At 37.0% G+C, this 26,694-nt stretch overlaps 1 protein-coding gene and 1 long non-coding RNA gene across 9 annotated transcripts in view; one reads left to right on the plus strand and one right to left on the minus strand.

Moving 5' to 3' along the window:
* On the plus strand, positions 1 to 24,732 carry LOC136341444 (uncharacterized). The gene is made up of 3 exons (XR_010732503.1): positions 1 to 266; positions 21,181 to 21,241; positions 24,028 to 24,732. It is a non-coding gene; the product is annotated as an uncharacterized lncRNA (long non-coding RNA).
* Dgk (diacyl glycerol kinase 1) overlaps positions 1 to 26,694 on the minus strand; it is a 108,449-nt gene that overhangs the window by 52,715 nt on the left and 29,040 nt on the right. The gene's annotated exons all lie outside the window — the stretch shown is intronic.

Consider the following 26,694-nt stretch of genomic DNA (forward strand, 5'->3'; position numbering starts at 1 on the left):
AAATTTGTCGGTTTGTGGTTTAATTTCTAGTGGTTAAAATGCGCCCTTTCAAGAACCAAAATAGTGCTCCGGGTTGTTTATTGTCGGTGTCGTTATTATTGATATTGGTTTAATACTCGTAGCGGTCCTGCTACATATTAGTTTCGTGAGATGTGGCCTCACTACTCGTAAGAAACTTGTGACGTGCATAAAAAGTTGTGTGACTTGAACCGTAGAAAAATGGGCTGGTGGATCGTCAAATCATAACGTGCGCCTTCAACTAACTGGTAAGTACATTCATTTAATGTAGCCAGTTTTGTTATAAATTTTAAATGAACTTGCAACATCTCAATTATTTAACGGGGCAAAATCCAGATTCGCACTGTCTCTCCTGATTGTTCTGCAAAAATTCGTAATTTTATCCGCAGCCGAGTGCTTTTTTGAACGTGTTACACCATTTTCTTTTCAAAACAAGGCATAAGTAATGAAAGAAAGCAATACTCTGTTTTTCAGTTTTACTTCCCCAAGAGTGTTAAAAATTAAATAACCTTCTCGGTTTGTTTTGCTTTGTTTCCACCCTTTTTGAGTTACTTACGGTTTCCCCATTTTTCCTACAAATTATTTCGTCAACTGTTCTAAACTTTCCTTTTATTTTCTGGTGGGCATCTACTTATTACCTTTTTTGGGAAAATAATTCATAACCCTCCAGGACCTTCCTCAAATTACTTATCCTGGGAAAATCAGGCACAAGTGGTTTCAACTCCCAGCCTGCAACTTCTTGAAACCGTCTGATTTCCCAGAGAGCCTAAACTTGCAAAGTCCTCAAGTTATTTAAAGCGGGAAAAGCCGGATGAAAGACAAACTTTCAAGATAAAAGTTGCTGCTATGTTGCGTCTGAATTTATGTCCTTTCTGGATGAAAATATAAGAGCGAGTTAGTTTATTAGTTTGAGTGCAATGCTTCGTAAAAAAGGCGCTGACAAAACATCTGCCATTATGCTTAGCTGGTAGCCACTTTGAGGCTAGTGGCAGAAAGAAATCGATTCTGAAAGAACAGTCTGAATAAAAATGAAGGGGACAAATTGCAATGTCGTCTAGGGTGCTTAAAACGGAATTAGGTACTTCACGGAATATAAAACAGAGTCCAATTAAACGAGGAAAGAATAACAAAGAAGAATACAATAACTGTTTCTTTCTTTCGGTGTTTTACCGGGAACAACAAAAGTTCGTACTCAGGGCGGTTGTACGGATCATTCATCTACATATAAACAATTGTTTGGATTTTCATTTCTTCGAGACAGACGAAAAACACGGGACAAGTTTTATCTCATAAGTTGTTGAGAACCGCAGATAAATCAAATTGCTTTCCTGTCAAGTTTGCCGTTCAGCGCCACTATGTGCGGTCCGGATCGTATTTTAAGTGAAATAGTTCCGAAATAAAAGTTTCCCAGTTTCTTTGAAGACCAACTTTGTGCTTGATGGTCTGACTAAGTTTGTTAAATCAGCGAAGTATTCGTAGACTTATGTTACTTACCTAGAAATTTTGTTAAGTTACGGCTTAATGGGGTTCTATGGAAGTCGTAAAACAGCGGTAAAAACCAATTAAGGGCAATATTTTCGCGGATTTATTTACAATATGTTCCAATCAATCGTCGAGAATGCCTTTTGAGTCAGACAATGTCGCATGCTGCCATTCGACCATGGATGTTGCAAGTTAAGTAGTATTAAGTGGTCGTTTAAACGAGAAAAATACTGTGGCCTGAATAGACGTTTAGCCTGAAAAATTTGTCAATGTTCGAGCGACACGTAGAAACACGAAGGGCTTAACCGTATCAACGGAAGAATAAATTCCACCTACGTGACATGACTCACCCTTATTAGCGGGGACATCAACCGGGAGCATAGAGGAGGCTTTCTTTGGACTTCTAAACCTCATTATTACTTTGAGTGTAGATTCTCGTATTCATTCATTTCACTGTCATAAATTTTAATTTAATTACAATTCTGGGAAAATTGCATTTTTAATGGACAAAGTTGGCTAGATGTTGGATAATAGCGTCGGCGCATTACAACAGCCATAACTATTACCTAAGATCCATTATCAATCATTCAAAGACATTTATCTGCCTGGTCTTTCCGTATCAATTCTAATTGAAATTCGGTTTGTAAATGGGCATAACAATTTTGTAGCCAGATGTTTTTCCGCCGACATACAAAATTTTAATTATAATACAATTTTCTCTTTTCAATTAATTTTTGGATTCAGCAGGCTAGACACGCGGTAATAGGTTTTGTTTTTAACTGGAATATAAAATATCATGTAAGTTGTAATGAATGCGAACAATGAAATGCAGATGTTAAGGCCAGATACGGACTGTTGGAAAGCGGATTCAACGTTTAAAAATACACATTTGCGTTCGATTCTTCAGTCTCGCCATATACATACACAGTTACTAAAGACGTTCCGGCAAAAACCACAGATAGGGCACATAAATATTATAACAATCATGATGTTTCACAAAGAAATTAAGTATTAGGCGAAACTGGGATGGTCCAAGTGTACGCAAGTGTTAAAGATCACAAATTGAATTCTCCAGAAGTTTTCAGTTTTCGCCTGTTCACAAAACGACTACCGAAATGTCTCCACGACATTATCAAAACTTCAAGGAAATCAACTTCCTTCTGAGCGTCATTTAATCGAAAATATAGAATATAAACGGTCGTTTGCGAGTACCTTCAGAGGGCTTCAATTTTCAAAGATGTTCAACAATCGAACAAGTCTTAGATTAAGGATCAATAGTTGATCAATGATGGAAATTTTGATCTGTGGCTTTCCTTGTCCTCAGTATCGGAACCGTATCTCTCGTGTATTTTTTTAGCGACGTTGTGCCACGGGAAGTAATATTATGTATTAAAATTTGTTGTACTGCATCGTAATTCAGCTTGAATATTTAGTAACCTAGGTAATTACGTAACGTATAATTTACATCACGCGAACCCCAACATACACTAAAGGATGCTCCCACTAGAAAGGGAACAATGAAATACCCGATTTTTGGTATAGAACTAGTAGAATGAAATTCGAAACAAAAATGTTTCCATTTTCCAATGAGGTTTCTTGATACCTCAAATATCATTTCTTCATTTTCATTAATGGTAAATTTTTACGGTAAAAGCCTTAAATGTTGAATGTTATTTTTTGTTTTTCTACTAATATAGGGAGCGAAAGGAAAACATACAAAAGATCTAATGGTGTGAAAGAATTGCATCCACACTAAAATATCAACCAGACGAGGAATGGGAGTAATAAAATTATATAAGCAAGGGGGGTCTGGTCATTTCTGAACGTCGACGTCGGCTAATCGGTCGCTGTAATGCTGAATATCATTTTTCTTTTCGTATGGTTTATGCGCTATCACACAAACCTTCTTTTGATGAAACTCATAAATTTCGTCCCAAAAAATTCGTTGCAGCATCCTGAGTAGACTTCCGGGTTTACTCGCCTTATCTCAGTGTCTCTTCCCCTCTATTGTTGAACCATTCGGGAATAATCAGTTTAGAGAAGTTATAAAAACAATTTTTATGACGCATTAGAAATTCGCTGTTTCACAATAGAAATAACGTTTTATTTTAAACAAAACGTGTGAAAAGCTTGCGTAAACGAACCGACCCAATAGATTAAAATTTCAGTTAGAAAATTTAAAAAAAGTTCTTTACGTATCCTGTTATACCCTTGTCAAAGCTTGCAGGCTGCATATGAAACTTCCTAGAGTATTTGTTTGGGGTTTTAACTCAGTATTATTGTTTACCCTTGAACTTCAACGCAGCCTTCAACATCTCCATCGTGGAAATTTTAAAGATTGTTTTTGTTTAATCTTACTGCAAAGCCGACGTCTACACAAGAAACTTCGTGAAATATTCCTCGTCAGTTTTTACCCAATTTGTAATGGGCTCGTTGCGAGCTGTTAATACGAGTAGTTCAAGGCTTTTTTGCGTCACTCTATAAACCTTTCTCAAAGAGAGTGGGAGCTCTTATTTGCATACATGCATACATAAACTATCAGGGCCTTGTAAAGTTCATTACACACTCATTATTTCGAGAGCGAAGTTTATGGAGAAACTCTGTCAATTTTCACGTCATGAGCTTCCGACATGGGCAGATATTAAGCTCGAAATTAATATATCATGCACGTAATGCATAGCTTTAATGACCGGTTCTTCAACGTCCAATTAGGAAGCGACAGCTGTCAGTTAACTAACAGCTACGTAAAGTGTTTTTCGGGCTGAAGTTGAGCTTCTTAATTCGGGCCAGTTATTCGTTAAGCTCGAACTTAACTAATAGTTGAAGTAAGGAGCGACATTCGATTATGTTGTAATCTGGATTTATCAAACAGCGCAATGTAAGAGGATCGTAGAGGAGTTAACAACTACTAGATATCTCCTGGTGAACGCGAAAAATATTTACTTTATTAATTTTATTTGTAGTTTTTTCTTTGAAATTCTTTGCAATTTGTTTCGCGTCTGCTGTCGACGACGTTTTCCCAAAATTTACAAAACCGTCACTAAAAAAACTCAAGTCTCTTACCCAACACCACACGTATTTGAATTAGTGTCCTGGAATGTTTTTTCGAAGCCGAATCTTTCATGGAAACCTCCCCCCGCTTCTGGCACTGGAAAATGGCCGTACAAATCCAGCTTTCGAATAAATATTCGGAAATAATACAGGCACGAGTGGTATTATACGTAAGAAGTCGCCGTTTTCGAAATCTGAAATTTCCTTAACTAAGCTAATCCTAGACTAATTATTATTGTTACTCATCTACCGATCCCTTCATCGGTACATAATCCTGCTTTAAGTTTGACATAACGTAGCTCCGTGATGGATTAATATGATTCATGCCCCCTAGGATATTCCTACTCCTTGCCCTGGATCTTTGTTTTAAGCTATAAGCCATATAAGATTGATGTTCGGCGAAGCTTAATAACAAAGCCTCAACTCACATACATTATTCATCGAGTTGATATCAAATAAATGCCGTAAGGCAATGTTGAGTGGAGCAATGGAATGTTGGGGGAAACCATCGAGTTTTCATTTCTGAGGAGATAAGTTTGGAAGACGGGAAATGATGACATATTGAGGTCATAGATTTTTCTCTAAACGTCCAAGTATATGGGGCAAGTCATATCAACTTTCGGCAAGTTTAATAGTTATTTACGCGTAAAGAACTGAAAGAAAGGAAATATACCCGGGGCCACGGGCTGAAGCCCATTGCGAAGTTTACTTCACAAATGATATTTTTTTATCTGCCGCATGCAGGCAGAATAATAGTATATTTTTTTATTTGATTGAAGACGGCTAGAAAATCGACGGGCGTTATTTTTACTTCACAGCCCGCTGCCGAGAGCGATACGACAACGCTCGCTGATCGTAAATTAGTTTGTTTTCGCCGCGGAAACTAAGATGTAAACAGACAATTTCGGTCCAATTGCGTGTAAAATCTTGTTTAATATATTCACACCGAGTCGACAAGAAAATCAAAATTAATCCTACAGATCCTAAACGATGCTCTTCGGGCTACTTAGAAATTCACTCGATCAAATCTATATCAGTCACTGAGATACGCACCAAGAGCGCTCAGAGTAAGCGAATTTTCATTTTCAAGCTGAAGCCATTTCGGATAGTGCATTTCGCATTAGCAGGATACATACCTGAAACAAAAAAGTGTTTGTTAGTTATATTATACATGGAATGGTCGGAAGTAACGCAGTCAGGGTTGCCGTAAGTTTAAGAATAAATATTTCGATTAATCGGAGGGACACGAGCTCGATTGGTGCGAGGGAAAGTTACTCAATGAAATAAACTTTTGAAATTGTGCAAATTTACACCGGCTGCGAAATCGTTTTTCCCACAACCTAAAAGTTTTCGGGAAAAAATAGATTTCCTTCTGAAATTGCGAATTGGGGGAATGACACGCTTCCTTCCGGAAACCAATATAATTAAGCTTTTTAGACCGCAATACAAGAAGTGTCGCCAAAACTAAACCCAAAACTGAGGTTGCCGATGGACACCCACTAGGGGCGCAACGCTGTGACGACACACTAGAGTCGACGGAGCCGGTTGGTCAATGGAAAATGTGGACACTTTTACGGTAAATACGCCTTTCTGAACAGTAGACGAAATTGGCCCTATTTCGGGCATACAAATTAGTAACCCATTTCATACTCGATCTATGATAATAAATAAACATGTAATCAACATGTAGGACATGACTATTTTGACTATATATATATATATATATATATATATATATATATATATACATTAATCGATGAGTAATGATCTGTAGGGCAGAGTAGCTGCAACCTCATAACTGACCATAAATAATAGGATTCGGAGGCTGATATGGAGGGAAATTACACGCAACCGAAAGAGATACGCATCACATCGTCTGTTATGAATTCAAAGTTTCTTCAAAACCCACTCACCAGAATCTGTTGCCCTAGTGATTGCACGGTGTAGTCAGTAAGAATCCAAACTGAAATACTCGCACTTTACATTCCGGCTGAGACAGGGCTTGAAAGTTTTATCGAAAAACCTGCTAGAGAGGTAGAGGGACTCGTATGCTCGAACGGTTAGTTTGGATGTCAACGCACATCCAAAGACATCGATTTTTCCAGAGCGAAAAGAAAATTGAACTAATAACTCCTGTTTCGAGTTCTTCCGAGGTGGGCGATCTTATCACAAAGGAATCTAAATGCGAACTGAGAAGAATTCCATCTTCTAATTTTTAAATGAAAATTTTTAACTATTTCAATTTATTACAAAACATTTTTCCACTAAAGCGAACGCAACCTGCGATTTACATTAAATAATGGAAATTCGCGTGTCTTTTCGCAGATAACGAACGTCTAGCTAGCAGGTCCGTTGGGTACACACACGTACCGTTGCACGCCGTTCAGGGCGTGCAACGAACGAATGAGATGTCGTTCTACACCGTTCATTCCGTGGCTCTATGCCGAATCGGAGGCAGAACTGCTATGATATAACCTTGAGTAACGATTTGTAAAAACCTACTAGCTCGTTGCTCTATGTCGACCGGTAATTTCTGGCTAAGTCTCTTCGGTGCACGTTACAACTGAGTCGTTCGAGCTGAATCGGATCGTCCGCACATCGACCTCTCGAATCGCAGCTCGAAACGTTCACGAATCGTGAAAAATTCGTAATGTGCGAACACTCCGAACTCGACTTCTTTCTCCTTAAGGTTTCGATTTCTCGATTCAAAAGATACGTCTATCTATTAGAAAGAGATCTGGCGCAGTCTGGCACAATAAGCGTTACAGATAGGGCGAATGAGTTTAAAGTTTACGCCGTTTTCCCTTCTGCAATCTCCATTACCGCAATCTCAAACGGTCTTTAAATAGCGGCAATTAAAATTAAATGCGCAACACAGCAAGCTCTAACGAATAAACCTGCGAAAAACAAACTGACCAGTCGAACATAAACGATCGTAAAGTTAACAGAAAATTGTTTTCAGAAATTAGTTTGCGTTTTTGAAAGTCTACGGCAAAAGCTGATTTAAATTCCTTAACGTTCCCTCCTACGCACCTCATTTCACAAGGGTTCATCAATCGTCGGCCTCAAACGATTTTTTTTTTCTCCATGAATTATCCTTTGATAATGGCAATATTTTAAATTTCCATCGAGGAAAAGTAAAATTGGCTTGTTTACGTTGTCCGAGGTTAATCAATGATAGAGTAGGCTCAGGTGCATGTAGCACAAAAATGATGGCTACTCATAAGGCATTAGATAACTTGTCCTTGGATCAGATAGCAGTTGCGTGACCCACCGCTCTCCTCGTGACCAGAGTTTATGGCCAGTAAAAAGTTTTCCCTCCATTTGGATAAGAATCGTTCGGGACGTTAAGTGGAGCGGAAAATAAAATGCAAATCGAGGCAAATAAATATCTGAAACAATTTGCCGTTTAAAATGTCAAGGGTCAGCTGAGCCATTACATAAAACACAAAAAATGTTTTAGTGCAGTATATTGTCAATCTAGACAGAACGAGCGCATTAAAATGCCCATTGATGCGGCTCTTCTATTGCAGTCTATGCCCCAATCCGTTCGATTGTTCCATAACCACCAGAGCGTGTTGTTCGTTCTTACCACAGTTTTCTGCGACTGTTACAAAAATTCACAGGACTTACGGATTTTCTTGTCAACCTGCCCCATTTCTGTAGAGAGTTAATCTCGCTAAAGCGGCAATTGAGAATAACGCAATGATCGGAGTTAAACGAAATTGAACGATTTTGAATCTCATCGTGTTAGTTTAGATTATGCCAACGCTCGTCTCAGCCCACCTTCCTCTTTTAAAGGCAGCAAGATCTATACTCTGATGAACTACCTCGTTTCGATCATCGAGCGTGAATTACGATTTCATTATCCACGTCTATAACTTCAATTTCGTACAAATACACTCCGTCAAACATTCACTCCTTTGCGCCTCTCGCTGCTGTCGTCACGCAAACTTCTTCATCGAGGATGATGGCCTTCTTTACGTGCTCGTTTGTTAACTGCATGATCAACATCAATCACTAAATTTGGAGATGTTAAGTCCCGCCCACTGTACAACAAACCGCGAATCTATGAAGATGCATGCGGAAAATCGCGATTTCTAAATCATAACGAAAAACAAAAATAATTGAAAATATGGCTCAATTACGATGAACAGGAAACAGTATGCGGAAAAACAACATTAATAACGGAAGTGAGTGATGAGGGTCGCCCCCCGCTTATATCTACTGACATTTTATTTTTTCCTAATATCTTATCTTAGAAATGACGTCAACAAAGGACTCAATTTCAGCTCTAATCGCGCCGTTTCTAAACGCGTTCTCCTCACATTGATTGCACCACATAACCCGAGATCACGTCACGTGAAATGGCAGTGACGTAACTGGAGCTATTGTTTACCCCATGGCCTTTACGAATGAGCCCCACTGTTCGTCGAAAGGTCATTAGCTGGAAGAGTTCGACGAATTCGGATGAATATCGAAGTGATGGATCGGAAAAAACTTTCAAGGGAGCTCTTTTTTGGAGGCGGTTTTTGCCCGTTTCTTGAACTAATAGTCCATGAAAAATAAAAAAATCGATAGGGGTAATAAATAATATAACAAATTGTGGGGTTTTTAGTCGAGAAAATATACGGGGTGTCCGGAAATAACGTTGAAATATTTTGGGAGACGATTCTAGGGGTTAAAATAATTAAAAAAATTCTTATAAACATATCCCAAAAAATGCTTCTTTAAAGGGTTCTAGCCCCTTTAAAAAGCATTTTTTGGGATATGTTTATAAGAATTTTTTTAATTATTTTAACCCCTAGAATCGTCTCCCAAAATATTTCAACGTTATTTCCGGACACTCTGTATAATGAGTGGCGCGAAATGTGCGGTGCCATCAAAACGATTCGCCGAAATAGAGCTTCAAAATGAAATTTTAGCCAAAAATTTATTTCTCAATTCCAAACTTACATCATTACATAAGCCGTAGTGGACATCATGTAAACAATCTCAAACGATTTCTACAGAAGATCGATAAAGCTAATATTACTAAAACTTAGTTTCGTCAAAGTAAACAAACTAACTTTGTTTGGCAAATTATTAGTTTAATTGGGTGTTTTTTCTGTTGGAGACTTAAAATTCAGTAGGATGAGCAAAGAGACTTACTTCAATATTAAACCAATTGAAAATTTCAAAGGAAAGGGCCGGAAGGGTCGTATGGAAACTGTCAAACTTTATTATCATGAGTGAGATCGAATGACGAATCTAATGAAACCTTTGCCGGAACTTTCGAATCTGCCATCGATACATTTAGGAATTAATTTTTCATAGACAGGTGGCTGCGATGAGCAAAAAACACATAAAAACTAATTATAAACGCAAAATACGATGAAGCACCACACCTTTTTGGGTTCCAGTGAAACGCTGCTTCGTTACGTAACGCTAGGAAATTGCCGATTATTCACCTGAAATATTTTCCGATCTTTCCCTGGGAGATTATTAATACATTTATGACAAGCCGTGAAAGATCGCATTTGTAAATTCGCGTTAACCGATAATAACGAGCTGCAAATGGAAGATCATCACTTTTTTACGAACCAAAATAAAGAGAGCAAACGCTTTAAATTCATGGAGAATTTGCGAAAACACATACAGCAGCGATTGGAAGTGGAGAATGGAGAATTCTTTCCAGAGAGGGTCCCTAATACTTTTCTTTATTTACTTGTTATTTATTTCGTTATTTCGAAAGGGCCCTTTCAACAAAAAAAAAACAGGATTTTGAGTGTTTGCAATAAACCGAAAAATGAAATTTTAAGTTGTGACGCAACTTTAACCGATATCCCCATGGTTGACCACCACAAACGTATACTCTGTGGAGAAAAAACCGGCACAAAATTTAATTTGAAAAATCGCATTCACTCAACAACGAATACCAATCAGGAACACTCTCCTGGCAGCGCCAATCACTTTCTAGCAAAAAACTAAGAACGAATTTATAGGTGAGCAAACACGTACAAAAGACCGCCCGAGCTAAAGCAATATTAACTTTGAATGGATATACATATCCGTATGTACATCTCGTAGGTACATACATAAGTGGAAACAAAGAGTCGTTAAGGGAACTCAATTGGAATTGAGCTAGTAAAACGTAGCATTATACATTCGGTCTTGGTTTAGTTATTTCGTATGGATTAATGCAGGTTTCACTAGTAGTTGAAACTTTTAATAGGCAAAGTTAGCTTCAGGTATTAATATCGAATTGTGACAAAGTTTCGCTTGAGTGATAAAGGAATTACTAGTGGAAATCCTCGTATCACCATTTAGGTATGCCGATTGAAGGTTAGCAATTTGCATTAATTTATCCCAAGAGACAAAGAGGGCGTAACTGCAGCATCTGAGAAAATTAGGTACGTAGCAATTCCAACTACAGATTAGAAAAAATCACGATTAGCGGTCTAAATTGTCTACTTCTGATGGCTTTAATAGTACAATGAATAATAGAAAAAATTCCAAGTATATATATATATATACAGGGTGATTCGCGGCGCAACCGACACAGAACTGGTGCGCGTAGGGCACCTTGAACCATATCGATTTTCAAACGAAGGTTTTCCTGACGCCTGCGGTTGCTGAGTTGTCGGTCTCCGAAGATGAATAAGGAAAATTGAAAAAATTCTCTATTTCGAGAAAGGCTTAACCCAGAATCACCATTTTTGGGAAACATTTTTGCTTTATTGACGTCTTTATTTGCTGAAAATTTCAAGTGGCTGAAAACTTAGTAAGGGGTGGTTGAAGGGTGGGCCACCCTTGAAATTATGATTTTTGAAAATCTTAACCAAATTAAAAACTAAGGTTTATCAATATGATAGTAAATTTAATTTCATATCTTTTTCTACTATCGTACATTTTTCGAGAAGTCGTTCTTATTGAGAAAAAACATTTTGTTTTACGAAATTACGTTCCTTAAAGCCCTTAAGGCCGCGCTCCAACTACTCTTCAGCTGTTTCGTTGCTCGGATGTGGATGTTGTTATGTCTAAATTTATTGAAATTTCTGCAAATTACAAGTTTTTCGCCATACCTTCGTTTTTCTTGTAGTACTTTGTAGTCAAAGTGGCTGGAAAATTTACATTTAACGAACAAGTAGACTGGCTGTTAGCATTGGGGTACTGCCGAGGTAATTACCGAAGAAGTGCAGAAGAATGTCATGGAAGATTTCCTAATCGTATTTTCTCGCAACGAAACAGTCGAAGAGTGGTCGGAGCGCGGCCTTAAGGGCTTTAAGGAACGTAATTTCGCAAAAAAAATTCTTAATAACAAATGACTCCTCGAAAAACGAACAAGAGAACTGAGAGATACGAAATTCAATTTACTATTATACTGATAAAACTTAGTTTTCAATTTAGTTAGGGTTTAAAAAATTCGTATAATTGCAAGGGTGACCCATTCGCAAACCACCCCTTACCAAGTGTTCAGCCACTTGAAATTTTCAGCAAATAAAGACGTCAGTAAAGCAAAAATACTTCCCAAAAATGGCGATTCTAGGTTAAGCCTTTCCCGAAATGGAGAATTTTTTCAGTTTTCCTTATTCATCTTCGGAAACCGTAGACATCGGGAAAAAACTTCGTATAAGAAAATCGACATGTTGCAATGTCGCCCGCGCGCACCTGTCCTGTGTCGGTTGCGCCGCGAATCACCCTGTATACATACACATTTTAATCCTAACACTCCGCTTTTATTTCCGACCATACAAATCGCTGTTAAGTCTGAAACGGAATATCGCGTGCCTCCACCCCTACACCCTGTACAATACGACAAGCGTGACTATGTCGTGCTTCGGCTCATGTTACGCACATCAAACTTCATTATCCAAAGTAGCAATATGAACGTAATGAAACCTAACGACTTTCCTCGGGACACTTTGACTCCTTTGATTACCTCTGAATTTGCCACGTGATCGAACACACAACGCTATGAAATCTTACGTAACACAATCAACAATTTACAGTTTAAATCAGTTTTTCGTTACAATTTCGTTAGCAAATAGGTGCCAAAGCGCTGGACGGCCGGACGTTAACGCGGGACGTCCCATAATTAATTTGACCGCAGCTGACCGACGTATGTATGCGTATCATAGAATTAAAAAAAAAAAATGTTTATCGCTAATCGAAAATCAGCCACAACAGGGGCACGAAACGGTAACTTTATCGGGAATTTTGGGATCTTGTTCCGACAAGTCCGGCGGTCTAAATGGAATGTTCCTGACAGTGAAAATTGAATCGCCCCAAAAATGCCTTTCGATAATAAATGATACACGAAACACGGTCCCGGTTGTTTCGGTTATACCCAGATTGTTTTCCAACATATTTACCTTCTTGAACGTTTCTTTATTATGTCCGTGACCCATATTCCAACATAAACAATAATATTCAAACGCCGTATGGCGATTTCAATGACGTCGAGGCATTCAGATCTCAGCACGAGTGACGTCAATCGTTAAGTCAGAAATAGAATAAAAGTGTACAACGCGGGCAGGAAAATAGTCATCGATGGGACGAAAAGAAAGGAGTCTTTTATAAACGAGTAAGGACTTGTTTCGGCACCCTCTCTCGTCCCACTATGATCGACTAACTGGAACTAACCTGAATTGATCGAGCGACACAAAAGAGGAACAATTATCGCTTTTAACCTAAAAGTTTTCTCCCCCTCTCTGGACCTCCTATCCAGCTTTGAATATGTCTTATTGACTGGACTAAGTTGTTTTTCTCGGGAATAATAGGTTTGCTTTATGGACGATTCGTGGGCGGATGAGAGATAAAAGGAAAACTTAGCGGAAACTTAGTCGGAAAGGATCATCAGAATCTATTGGTGTTTGTGTCGCTAATAGGAATTATTACGGTATAGAGAAATAATTCAATTTAGCTCTCCTCCAAGAATATTGCATTCTTTTGCTTGACTGTGTCCGAACGAACTCCCTAAGAACAATTGAGAGCGTTCCGTTTGATTGGACTCGCATATCGAATTTGAATTGTCCGGAAAGTGCCCGATTATGAGACCGGGAAAATGCACAAAAATATTAAATGAAAACCGCTCTCTCTTCTGTTCAAAGGGATGAAAATAATTTTGAACATCACTCAGGAATTACTTTTCTTAAAGAAAGAGCAAATGGAACAGACCTCAGTCAGCAACTGCGGCGCTTGTCATCATCAGTTTGTTTCATTGAGCGCTTTATGAAAAACAATTTCGTGTCAATTTGGACGCGGCGAAGCGACTAGGGCTGACACACACGTGCTCCACAAATGACTTATGAGAAGAAGTAGTGGAGCTCTCCCCTGGTATCTATTGTCATAAGCGTAAAGTATAGCACAGTCCAATGGACGATCCACCTGGACGTCATTCAAAATTATGCAATTATGTCTTGTTCCCAACGGTAAACTTTCGCTGTCCGCGGAAGATTTACCTCGATAAAAAAAAGATCTTCAGGACCTTTAGAAAATTATAGTTACTGGGACCCGCGGAGCACCACAGTAGTGACCGGCACTTATCGCCCATAGCAATTTTTTGACCACAAACTTTTCTTCTCCATTTAATCGCGGACACCGTCCAACGCGGACCGTTTAATCGAATTCGCTTATTAATAACAAATTGTTTACGTTAAATTGTTTATTTTAAAGCGTACTTTTCTGCCCCCCGATTGCCAAAAGGGACCGCGACTTACGTTCATGGGCGTACCTGACATCCCAATCTGTAGTGGGACGAAAAGCTCCTGCGGAAAGCGTTAGTTATGTCACTTGTTAGGAAAATATCTACTTAAGCTGGCTCACTGGAACGCGACACTGAATGACTGTGTCTTCCTAATTTCCTGGAAAACGGTGAAATATCAGGGATTTCGAGGAACTTACTCCTTTTCGATAGAGGAGCTATGCAAAACGGTCACTGATACTGATGGAAAACCAGCCTTAACGCGCCGAAATTTTATTCCCAAACTTCGTGATATTTCCGGGGAGAGGAGAGATCTTTATGTTTCATTCAGGAACCGTTTGGAAGAAGTTGCTGGAATCTACCGAGTATTAAGACCGAACTCGTGTAGATGAAATATTAATGGGCACTTTGCCTGCCTTTGTTGCTGCAAAACTGCTTTATCTCGACCGATTGCATTGACAAAAACGCCAAATAATTTAAGAAAAACAATAACTAATTTGCTATTAATGAACGGTTAATAAATAAATGCATTGTTATGTACAAAGGGTGGTTACGGAAATATTAATCATTTAGTCATTTAACTCCAACAAACCGTATAATTTAACTCGCCGAATTAATATTCAAGCGTTTAAATAACGTTAATTTAATATATCTAAACGGAATTAAAACGAACAAAAGTTTTTGTGAGGACTCAAACATTATTCACGTGCACCATTGAAACGTTATGTAATTTCATTACATAAATTCCACAGTTTAACTTCGGAACATGAATTTGAATATCAATCCTTATTAAAAGGGGATTTATCAATTTATTTTTTAAAAATTTAACATACGCAGCCTCAAAATGTAATTGAATTAAACATTCTCGTTTGCCCCTACGACAGCAGCTGCGGTATACTTTCAAAGGATGCAGTCACCCAGATATCGCTCGCATTTGATGAGCCTAAAATATTCGTTTTAATTAGAGGAAAAACTGGAACACTTCACATATCAATATATATATACAGGGTGAGTCAGGAGGATCGTGCCAAACTTCAGGGGCGTGTTGTACATGAAAAAGAAATGTAAAAAAACTCAAATGTTGTTATCCGATTTTCGTTTGTTTACAAGTTATAGCGTAAATAAAATAAAAACATAAAATTTAAAAAAATTATAAATTTCATAAGAAATTCCCTAAATTAACGTTTAGATATCATAGTAAATGCTCAAAAATATTTCCATTAACTTCTAAACATTTTCGGCTTCGTCTATGAAGAGCATTACGTTGCGCTCCTGATCGTTTCATGTCTTTCTTTAATGGCAGCTGCAGCATTTCTAACGCGTTGAATTAGCGCATCTTGAGTGTCCACTTTTACTCTGTACACTTCAGTCTTAAACCAACCCCACAAATAATAGTCTAGTGGTGTGAGGTCTGGAGATCTTGGAGGCCAACTAATAGGGCCACCACGACCAATCCAGCGTCCAGGAAACGTTTCGTCTAAATGTTGCTTAACCTTTATGTTTTAATTTTATTTACGCTATAACTTGTAAACAAGCGAAAATCGGATAACAACATTTGAGTTTTTTTTACATTTATTTTTCATGTACAACACGCCCCTGAAGTTTGGCACGATCCTCCCGACTCACTCTGTATATATAGAAGAAAAATTAATGAAAATGAGACAAAAGGGCCCGCAGGACGGCGAACAAAACCCAGCGCTGTCGCTGTCTTTTAATTTAATGCGCTGTTCCTTTCTTTGCGGAGTCTGTTAAGGACGCCCTTCACATAAATTAAATCCAGGAATCTGGATTCCGGTTTATATTTATATACTGGTGACACGACATATGACCTCTATTTCAAAACGGATGGGAAAAGAGTCAAGCGAGGAGAAAAATTGGGGTAAATCCTGTAGTAGAAAGAATGTTATGCATTTATCATCGATGTTTCGCTCGAACGACCTGGAAAATCTGAGACGATTAGGAGATTAGATCTTTATTTATTTGAGAACAGCAACGAATCGATACTCTCCTCTAACTTTTAGTTTCTCTTCTGTACTCACACATGGACCGCGACTTTCTGAAATCGACTTTCAAATCACGAATTTTTCAGATAATTCGTGACCTGTGAAACTATGTTTCGGGCCTAGCCGGCTTCGGAGACGGATAACGCCTCAAAGTCCTCCTCGGCGTCGTGGTGATTGAAATGCTCGCAGTCGTTTCGGATCCAGAGAGGATTTATTGTCAGTTTAAGAGGGAACTACTTAGTAGCCGCTCAAGCTCCTTTGCATACGTCAAGTCGAGAGCTAATTTTTCACATAATTCGGAAATTAAGTGAAGAATTTCCCATTGCCATTTTTGTTTATGGCGTACGGCACTGAGCGAGCTTGCCGTCCTTCGAGATTAGTGTCCGTCAACGATTCTGGAGAAAAAAAGCCTTTCGGAACATTTTTTGTTGTTAATGGACGTTTTGGACGGGCGAGATGGTTTTGATTGTAGCGAAACTGCGGCGATGCATCTAAAATTGGTGAGATCGCGATGAAAAATCCATCGTGGTTTGTCGGAGCTGAGATTAGGTGAAAAGAATGCTGAATCGAATTCGATTTTAGTTAAATCGGGCTGCTTGGAAAACGTGATATATGGCAACATTTAATTAAATTTCCTACTAAAATTCTGTGATAATTTAATAAAAAGCAAATTTAATATTATGCTTATATTGAGTTTGAAATTGCTTCCCTTTGGGCTAAATTAAAAACTCTTCCAGAAGTATCTAGGATATATTAAAATGTTCAGCTGGAAATAACGAGAACATCTTCTTAATAAAATGTTACACGATCCTGAATCCATTTATCATTTTTATGCCTCAGGATATTTACCACAAGCGCCGCCGGAAAACTAATAATTTCCTAGTTTTTGACAGGAAATTTGTTGTAATTTTTCCCGGAGATATGAATTCTCGTAGCACCAAATAGCTTTGCTGGGATGATGATCCGCCATTTGCACACAGTCATGCGTACTCTTTCCAGCCAGATTCTTTATGCAAACATAAAATGTGGAATTTTTATTGAAATTACTTGCGTTGGGCTCACTGAACGTTGATTTAAAAAAAAAAAAAAGAAAAAAAATCCAATTTTGCCCATAATGGACAAGTCAAAATAAACCAAATCTGTCACATACACTCCCTGTCCCCATTAACGCCTAGCAAAATTGATTCCAGCATAAGTCCCATTAACGTCATCCCGACCCCGAGGTGCCTTCAAAGGGTTTTATGTTTTTTGGACAAAGTTTGTCAAAAAATAAATTGCGGGGGTCTGGGCAAATAAAAGCTTTGAAAAAGTTCGGTCGTTTTGGGGCAAAATAGTAAAATCCTTTCGGAAAAAATATGAACTTTTACGCTGGAAACGAAGGGTACGTGCCATAAATTTGATTGTTTGCCATGATTTCTTCTCGTTTCTCGTGTACGAGCTACAACTACGAAACCATTTTGATGTGCGGCCAAAATTGTCTCCTCGTACCATTTAAGAGTTGCGCATTCGTACGAGACTCGTACAGCCGAACTGTAGGTGCTGCAGGCGTCACCCTCTCCATCCTCAGGGGGGCTGATCGAACCTATTGTCCCTCCAAATGCTGCTGTGGCAACGATGGAAAAATTAGTAACGAGATCACTTCCGACAGCATAGTCATCTAATTCCACGTACGCATTCTTGGAAGAAGTGAGCAGTCGACGCAAATCAGACCTGAATCCGGTTTAATCATTCTGAGACGCTCTAATGGGACGTCTGGGACAACGAGGCTGAAAGGAGAGTTCATAAATCTTGTAGGCTAGATGCCATTTAAAATTGGTCAGATGTGATGAGGGTGGTCGATGAAGATCGTGGAAAATGAGCGCCGGACATAATGGTAGGTAATGTGACATTTTCCTGCCTGCAACGAGGTTGGGAAAAATTGTAAAAATCGTTTGGCGCGTGACGTACAGAGAATTTTTTTGTTTTTTTAAATCTGGATCTGACATACTTCAATAAACCAACTCTAACAAAATGACAAAGAATAAAGGGGCACCGTCGATGGGCATCGACATGCAAAATACCGCGACGATTATTCATTTAATTTAAACGCCGATTCAAAGAGAGAACGGGTGTCTATGTTTAAGTGCGTTTACTATGGACTGTATGATGGCATTTCCGGAAAAACCTCCAACTGGACCTCTAAATCCCACGTCAAAATCGCGTGGGTTCTCCCAAAAAAATGTACTCTTGATTAGGAGCCCGGAAAATAGCATTTTGACGAGTGACAGCGTTGTTTTCCGTATCAGGCCGAACAGAACGTAATGCAAACAAGGGAAATGCATTTGGAGCGCGAAATAAAAGATACTTTTCATTATTAAACTCTGGAAACGATAAAGAATAGTGCTTGCAGCTGGAATTGAGCCACCGAGCTATACTAATTCATATCGTTAATTTATAGTCGTAAATATATTTTTTACCCGCAACAACACATTCAGGCAAATTGACGTTTACGACCACGAATTAGCTATACGGAACTGGATAATCCCGACTTTACCACGTGTTGATTTTTTGTTGGTCGTTAATAACTCGGCGAAAAAAACAAATCTCACTGCGCCGGTTTATCCCACTGTGTATATTTATAGCGGAAATCACTTCTGAAAAAAAAAAAAATTCTTCGTCGAATGGCTTTATCAGGTAAACGGAGAGGAACATCGGCCAGGCAATCTTACCGCCCTTTTTTTGTGATACGAACCGCTAGTACCTACACATTTTTTTGATTCGCGTACCTTTCTCCGAAACGTCGAGGCAACGTAGGGTCCCATCCTGAAAAATACCTTCAGGTATTTACCCGAATTCTAAGGGGAAGATTTAAAAACGAGGAAGGAATTCTAAGTCGCACCCCTAAAATATTCGGTCAGACGCGCTTGATTCAAAGGGCATTTTGCTTCTGTTTGGGGCCATACCGATTTCATGCCCCTTATCTGTTATGGCCCAAGACAACCGATCGCCTTCTACCTCTTGCAGTTTAAAACGTCCCCCCGCATTTGTGGCACTCTGTATACATTGCTGTAGTCGGGCACGTTTTCACGTAATTTCCCATCATTTCTGGAATGTAGCCTGATTGCAGGTCATAACTTTTAAATTTACATTTACTATTTTAAAAACAGGAGCTAAAGTATCTTAAAAGTGTGAGAGTCATAAAGAGCGGATTTCCAACCTGTTACTGCGCTTCGACATGAGCGCACTGTGAAATTCCGGTGTTTCCAGAGTTTTTTTCCGCACTCTGTATAGTTGTTTCGTCAGGCAATTTCTTATTAGATGCGCAAAAGATACAACTGGCAGAAGTCGCCGTGAATTTCTCTTCGTGAGGTGTTTGGAGTCAAAGTTAAACCATTCCTTGCGTTCATTCATTCATTTCTCCCTCGGTAATTACATGATTTGTTATGAGAAGCTTCGACTAGAAGCAAAGGCTTGATTGACTACTGAAACGAAGGTATCCAGTGGTTTTCGCAAGTCTCTAGGTGAGAAAGCGCTCCCCCGAAGCTATGCTGCAAGGCGGTCCCGGGGGGCGGAAGAGGGGAGGTGGTTTTAGTGGGTGGGCGGGTTGCGGTGACGACTCGAATCCCACACTACCCGGTCGCCAAACAACAGGCCGGGTGTCTTTGGGAAGATTTCCACCTCCTCGCAAAAAAAAAAAAAAAAAAGAAATAAAAAGAAAGAAGAAAAAAAAGGTGAGAAAGCGCAAAAACTTGAAAATTCACATTGGAAACAGAGCGCTCTTCGTAATTTAAACTGCAAATACCTTCAAGATGGAGGCCCTCGAAGGCTCTTATAAAGTGTACCTTTTTTACATAAAACATGTTGTGGAATACAAATTTTATTACAACAAAGGTTTGTACAAGCTCCCGAAAAAGTTACGCTTTTTTAAAGAGACACCATAAAACGCACTTTTCGGGGTACATAAAAAATTCAAACGGAATTTAACCCGTTGCCCATAGGAAGCTTCAAACGCGAGTCTTTGTTCAAATTCCCTCAATACACAGGGAATAATACTAAAGCTAGTTAAAACTAAGCTAACTTCTGCCAAATCATTGTGCTTCGGCCTCAGGAATCGGTGGTAGAATTTTGTATTCACGGTTCCGGCACACCACGGATTTCTCAGAGAGTTGGGAAGTTGCAGAAGTAATCTTCGCAAGTTCGATACCACATCGCCGGCCTCGTGCTTCAATCCTTATCACACGGAATTCACGAAATGAATTGAAAATTGTTGATTAATTTTGAGGCAACAGCGTGAATGCAATTTATGATAAAAAATTTTGTTCTCATCCAGATTATGTTGCGTATTTCTTTGCCATGAGTCAGATTGACTACGTATTTGTGACATCCTTATAGGATCGTTCGCGCAAAGGCGTTGGCGCAAATATCGTCACAATAGACTTCCTGTCAGTGTGAATTACTGTGGTCACAGTCGCGGCTTAAAAATGGAATACTGGATCTTTTACTAAAAAAAACGGTTGGTGAATACTTATAAGAGTTTGGACCACCCTGTATAGCGCCGCATTCGATTCTCGTCCTCATCGCGATTCTCGAAAAGTATTATATTGTGAAATATTTTTTGTTCAAATGCACATTTTAATTGACAAACGTCCTGCAACGCTCAAACGTGTGCAATTAGACCAAAAAAAAAACAGATAAAATTTGATGAATTTACTTTACGCGCTGGCTGCAACAAAGAGTATCTACCTACAGCATTAGCGACATTTCAATTTGAATTCCAAATTAGCATTAAAGGATACATCGGGAAATCTCTCTGCACAAATTCTATTAAAACGTGGACTTGTAGCATTCTTGAGAGTTATGAAGGGGGAAAAGAAATCTTTGACTTGTTGCATCGATTCTTCTATCGCATTGAAGGCGTTAATGTCGCCCTGGGAATATTAAATCACGAGAAATGTTTTTCAGAGTGAACTCAAAGAGGAATCATACGTATATTGCAGCAGCAGACACCAACATCGACAAACCAGTTAGTGTTATTATAAACTTTTTTTTATATAATGTAAAGCACCTGTGTACGGGGTGGAACATAAGTAGGGATTTTCCTTTTAACACGACATAGACTTCAAAAAACTAAGCACTCTTTTTATATAACATTTTTTCGAAATCTTAAAACCACCCGAAATATGCCCCTATGAAAGTTTTACTAAGCACTACATCTTTAGGTGCTACTCACTCGGGGACTGGCTACAAAAGGTGTTCGAAATTGTCTCCATCGGTTTCATTTGCGCAAACTGCTGTTGGAAGAGATGGTTTTCCTCTAATTATTTCATGCGGCGTTTTCCATCCGTTCACACGATTCTTCCATTGTGTAAATTTCACTCGTAAACACAAAACTTTTCACGTAACCCCACAGATAAAACATGCCCCTCAATGGGTGCCATTCTGGGCGGCCTAGGTCTTCCAGCATGTCCACCATGCATTGCTGTTAGATTTCCAGTTCCACGAGCTCTTCCAACAAGATAAACAAATCTACGGGCTGCAGGGTGATGTCTTCCCGGAAGCGGTCAGAAGCTGCTATAGCATTCTGGCGACACTCCCCTTATATCAACGTGTCTACCAATTCGTGATTTGACCAAATATGGGTCTTTGTCAATTTAATAGTATCAATAGCAAATTTTTATCAAAATAACACCTAAAGTTAAACTTCACGACTGATTTTTAAGCGGCGTGGGTAAATCGCATAAAAACAGTAAATATTAAATGTTTTTTGCGTTTTTGCACTGGCTGATAATTTTTTGTGAGACATTTTATTTCCTTTACATTGAATTACTTTTTTAGGCAGGAATGGATTTACATTTTATACAAAAATGTATTAAAACTCATCTGCGCATATTTCGTTTTTTTTTAGATTTCGGAAAAATATTATATAAAAATATTGCTTAGTTTTTTGAGGTCGACGTCGTGTTAAAAAGAAAACACCTACTTATGTTGCACCCTGTATGATAATTAAAAATCTTCCTTCGGTCCTTCTTACTTTTTATATGGGAAGTTGTATTGCAATAAGTTACATTACTATATGAGAAATGGAAAGACATAAAAAAAGAAAAAAAATGATAAAGAAACAAAACGATAAAAAAAAAAGAAAAGAAAAAAAAGAAAGAAAAAAATGATAAAGAAACAAAACGATAAAAAAAAAAGAAAAGAAAAAAAAGAAAGAAAAAAATGATAAAGAAACAAAACAATAAAAAAAAGAAAAGAAAAAAATGATAAAGAAACAAAACAATAAAAAAAGAAAAGAAAAAAAAAAGAAAGAAAAAAATGATAAAGAAAAGAAAAGAAAAAAAGAAAGAAAAAAATGATAAGGAAACAAAACAATAAAAAAAGAAAAGAAAAAAATTATAAAGAATCAAAACAAGAAAAAAGATAAAAAGAAAAAAAAAGTAAACATTCAATGTTTTTTCCGTTTTTGTAATAGCTGATAATATTGTGTAAGATATTTTGTTTCCATTACATAGAATTAGTATTTTATGCAGGAATGGATTTAGATTTTATACAAAAATGTATTAAAACTCCTTTATGCATATTTCGTTTTTTTTTAGATTTCGGAAAAATTTATAAAAATATTGCTTTGTTTTTCGAGGTTTACGACGTGTTAAAAAGAAAACACCTACGTATGTTACACCCAATATAATAATTAAACTTTTTCCTTCGATGCTTTTTACTCTTTATACGGGCAGTTATATAGCAATAAGTTGCACTACTATATGAGAAATGAAAAGACGAAAAAAGAAGCAAAACAATAAAAAAAAGAGGAAGAAAAGAATGATAAAAAAACAAAACAAGAAAAAAAGGAAAAGAAAAAAAAAGAAAGAAACAAAATAATAAAAAAAAGAAAGAAACAAAATAATAAAAAAAAGAAAGAAAAAATAATGAAGAAACAAAACAAGAAAAAAAAGAAAAGACACAAAAAAGAAGGAAAAAAATATTAAAGAAGCAAAATAACAAAAAAAAGAAAAGACACAAAAAAGAAGGAAAAAAATATTAAAGAAGCAAAATAACAAAAAAAAGAAAAGACACAAAAAAGAAGGAAAAAAATATTAAAGAAGGAAAATAACAAAAAAAAGAAAAGACACAAAAAAGAAGGAAAAAAATATTAAAGAAGGAAAATAAGAAAAAAAAAGAAAAGACACAAAAAAGAAGGAAAAAAATATTAAAGAAGCAAAATAACAAAAAAAAGAAAAGACACAAAAAAGAAGGAAAAAAATATTAAAGAAGGAAAATATGAAAAAAAAGAAAAGACACAAAAAAGAAGGAAAAAAATATTAAAGAAACAAAATAAGAAAAAAAAGAAAAGACACAAAAAAGAAGGAAAAAAATATTAAAGAACAAAATAAGAAAAAAAAGAAAAGACTCAAAAAACAAGGAAAAAAATATTAAAGAACCAAAATAAGAAAAAAGATGAAAAGAAAAAAAAAGTAAACATTCAATGTTTTTTCCGTTTTTGTAATAGCTGATAATATTTTCTTTCCATTACATAGAATTAGTCTTTTATGCAGGAATGGATTTAGATTTTATACAAAAATGTATTAAAACTCCTTTACGCATATTTCGTTTTTTTTAGATTTCGGAAAAATTTATAAAAATATTGCTATGTTTTTTGAGATCTATATCATGTTAAAAGTAAAACCCCTAGTTATGTTACACCCTGTAAAGCTACTGTCTGTTTGAGGTTAAAATGTGAATCGAATATTAAGATAATCGCAGATCGTTTGAGTTCCGAATCCCATTAAATTTCGTTTTTTTTTGTTACAGCATCGGGACGGAGAAGACCTTTACGAATCTCCAAGCAAGACAAACACCCAGTAGTGGAAAAAAATTCCAATTTACAGTGGACGCTAACAAATTATTCAACATCCGAGAATTCTGCAAGACTGACATATGCTTTGATAGTTCGCTAGATGTAAAGCCAGAATATCGAAAATGCGGCATTGCCAAGAAATTAGGCGAATTGACTATTGATTTTTCAAAAGTAATGAAAACTGGAAACGACGTGAGGCTTCCTATTGATGATGAAGAGTTAAAGGGACCGTCTGACCAACCTAAAATCTTTTCTATTATAAGCACATCAGGATTTGTTGGAAAACTCATCGACGAACTTGGATTTAATTCTGCTGCTAATGCGAGTTTATATGGATTTGTTTATGACGGAATCCTGTTGAGTGATACGGTTCGGAATGACGATTATCTGACTACTACTAGCTCAGATTGAAAAATGGAATGTTCTACGTGAAGTTTTCCTGAAACTGAAAGTATATGATAACAAAATCTCAACTAAAAATTCTCAAGAAACAATTTTCTACTGCAAATCTAGATGTATTCTTAAACTGGTATGTTCATCAACAAAAATGAGTCGATTTAGGAAATTTTACGTGTGCCAATCATATATTATATAATATTTGTTAATATATTTTCTTTTAGCTTGTAACAGTTGCCCTTAATACATTTTGACACACCCAAGTCCATTCAATAGATACATGCTACATTGTATCCACTTTACTAAGGAATGAATATTACTATGATGTTAATAACATAGATGGATAGTATAGTCTCTGAAACCAGAAAAATCAATTAAAAGGTCCTTCGTACCTACACAAAAACAGTTTTTAAATTAAACCATTGTTGCTATAAAAGACAGCTTTCCTAAATTAATAATGTTTTGAAATTAATTAAGGTTGCTTAATATAATTTAATGTTGTTGTTAAGAGGAATTTTTTTAGAATTTTATGAGCAGAAAGTTAAAATCACGTTTTATTAATAACTTTGGGCATTTTTAGCAAACTGTTTTGGGTATAACGTCGTTTTAAGGTTGATCCTATAGATCCTCTATAAATAGATTATGTCTTATGGTTTTACTTATGATTAATCAAATCGGCTTATTCAGGATGATCTTGTAGCGCTAATTTGAGGATTATGTGTGCAATTTAATAAATCTTTTTTCAACTTCAACTGTAGTTCGCATAATCACATTCGTTCCATAGCTAAAAATGCGTGCCGCACATGGTAATATGTCCAATTCATTTCAGTTGGTACAAAATGTGTTTAGTGTGCCTGAAAAATTACGAGTAGCGTAAATTTAACCCTATTTTCAGCAAAATCACTCTACATTCTGCTAACGAGCACAAACAAACAAACTAGCCCAAAATACCTAGAGATAAAAATAATAACAATGATTTATTATCCAAATAACAAAAAGTCAGTAAATCCGGAGTAATTAACTGATCAACAAAAAAAATTGTCCAAAGCAATTAGAAGCATCACTTTCAATTGGCATTTATCTTTTTGGATGTTCCTTTTTTTACTCGGTTTGCACCCTGCATATAACGTGTTATTTTTTAGATGACTAAAGTTAATAATTTTTCCAAATTTTAATATTTTAATCAGGCAAATGACATAACATAATATTTAATTAAAAAATTCGATGGTTTGATTAGTGAAGTACGCCTCACGGTATGGACAGCAAATAAATTGATATCAAAGGCCCTTTAGTATTTCAAACAGAAAGAGAACTAGTTCGGTGCAGTCAATCCTTTCTCATATACAGAGAAGCACTGATGAAGGCAGCGACTGGCAGCGGAAACGTTGGCTTGTTCCTGAATGATGTAAAAAGTGTGGTTGTCTTGCACTCACTAATTCCATCTCCATAATTGGAAATATTTGACATGAACTATATTGGCCTTTGACAGGCCATGAGTAAAAATATACTCGTTATACATCTCGGAATTGGAATCGTACCAATTTAAAGAATATTGGAGTAACATCGAGGATTTTTATTAAATCTGATACTCAAGAGATTCGCTGAAAATGGGTTGTACGCCAGTGGACACCTTTAAATTGTGGTTTGAAGATTTCATTGAAAACTCTCCTTATACTGCTCATTTTTTTATCGCCATAAGAAAAACAAGGTTTTGGAACACTCCAAGCTGATTAGCTACCATAACATCCAATCTGTTTAGAGTACGACATTCCTTCAATGTATTTGTAGTCAATTTTCTCAGTGTTCGCTATATGTAGAATCGGTGTTTCTTCTGTGATTTGTCAGTAACTCTTGATCACTTGTAGGTCTAATTTTGCTCATGGAAGTAATTCTTCTGAAAGGCAAAATATCGAACGTTATAAAGTAATCACTAAAATGTAAATACTGACGCGACTTTAAAATTATAAAAATTATTCAAGCTTAGGAACGGGCCATCATTCCTCACTATGCTCGATACTTCAGCAGAGAAATGCAGTTTCAGTTTCATCCTACATATATTTCGGGAAATTCTTGGCATCATTCGCCTACTTAAAATTCGTAATATTCCCAAAAATTTAATTAGAATGTATAAAAATTCATATTTTATCCATTTCAAATAGGGACGTTAGCGTCTTGACATTTTTCTGTAATATTGAAAATGTACTAACGAAAAAGTAAAACGTACT

This window comes from Euwallacea fornicatus, chromosome 10 (genome assembly GCF_040115645.1).
Source record: "Euwallacea fornicatus isolate EFF26 chromosome 10, ASM4011564v1, whole genome shotgun sequence".
In the NCBI taxonomy this organism is placed as follows: Eukaryota; Metazoa; Arthropoda; class Insecta; order Coleoptera; family Curculionidae; genus Euwallacea; species Euwallacea fornicatus.